Source organism: Chrysochloris asiatica, unplaced genomic scaffold, assembly GCF_000296735.1.
Source record: "Chrysochloris asiatica unplaced genomic scaffold, ChrAsi1.0 scaffold00197, whole genome shotgun sequence".
In the NCBI taxonomy this organism is placed as follows: domain Eukaryota; kingdom Metazoa; phylum Chordata; class Mammalia; order Afrosoricida; family Chrysochloridae; genus Chrysochloris; species Chrysochloris asiatica.
The window spans coordinates 673,158-674,014 of record NW_006408715.1 but is presented as its reverse complement, the minus strand read 5'-3'; positions in this window follow the sequence as shown (position 1 = coordinate 674,014).

Below are 857 nucleotides of genomic sequence, written 5' to 3'. Positions count from 1 at the left end.
CAAAACCCATAGCTTATAGCGAGTCGATGTTTACCAGTATAGTCACACTTGTATTATAATATTGAAATATTTCTGTGCCAATTGCTAAAATATGCCTCCAAGACCCCTACCTTGTCCCAGACCCTTTACCCAAACCCCCATATCTCCTTGCCATCAAGAAACTAAAGAATTAACCTAGAAAAAAGTGTAGGCTGGGAGAAGGAAGTCAAGTAACGCAGACAAGGAAGAGAAGACCTCGACTCCAACTCTTAAAAACCTAGAAGCTTCATATAGAGGACTGCACCAAAGCTCTCAGGCATTGATAGGGTCCTTCAATCCTTCATGAAACAATAGTGGACACCGGTACTATGTAAGGATTTCTTGGTTAGAAAATAATGGCATGACAATTCACAGGATTTAGGTCCTTTCTTTAAGTCTCCTGGTTTCTTGTATTTGAACAAAGGATATGCCTTGGGGCTAAGGGGCTCCTTTGCTTCTGGATTTGGGGATAGTCTATGCAGTGTCCTGAGGAGATCCAATTTAGGTTTTGTTATAAATTCAGTAAGGAGCAGTGACAGGAACCTTGCTTATCTGACAGGATAGGAAAGTGAACAGAGTGTCAGAGGGTTGGGAGGGAAACAATCAATCATGTGCCAGGAACTGTGCTAGATACTTCCCCTGCACTTACTCATCTAATCCTAATGTCCTTATAAGGTCAGTGTGATTATTTCTACATTCTAGAAGAAGAAACAGACGAGGTAAAGTAATTTGCCCATGGTCACCAGATAGAAATATCTGTGCCACAATTAACAGGTCTATCTTCATTCAAAGGAGCTCTGGTAGTGTTGTTGTTGTTGTTATGTGCCGTGGAGTCGGTT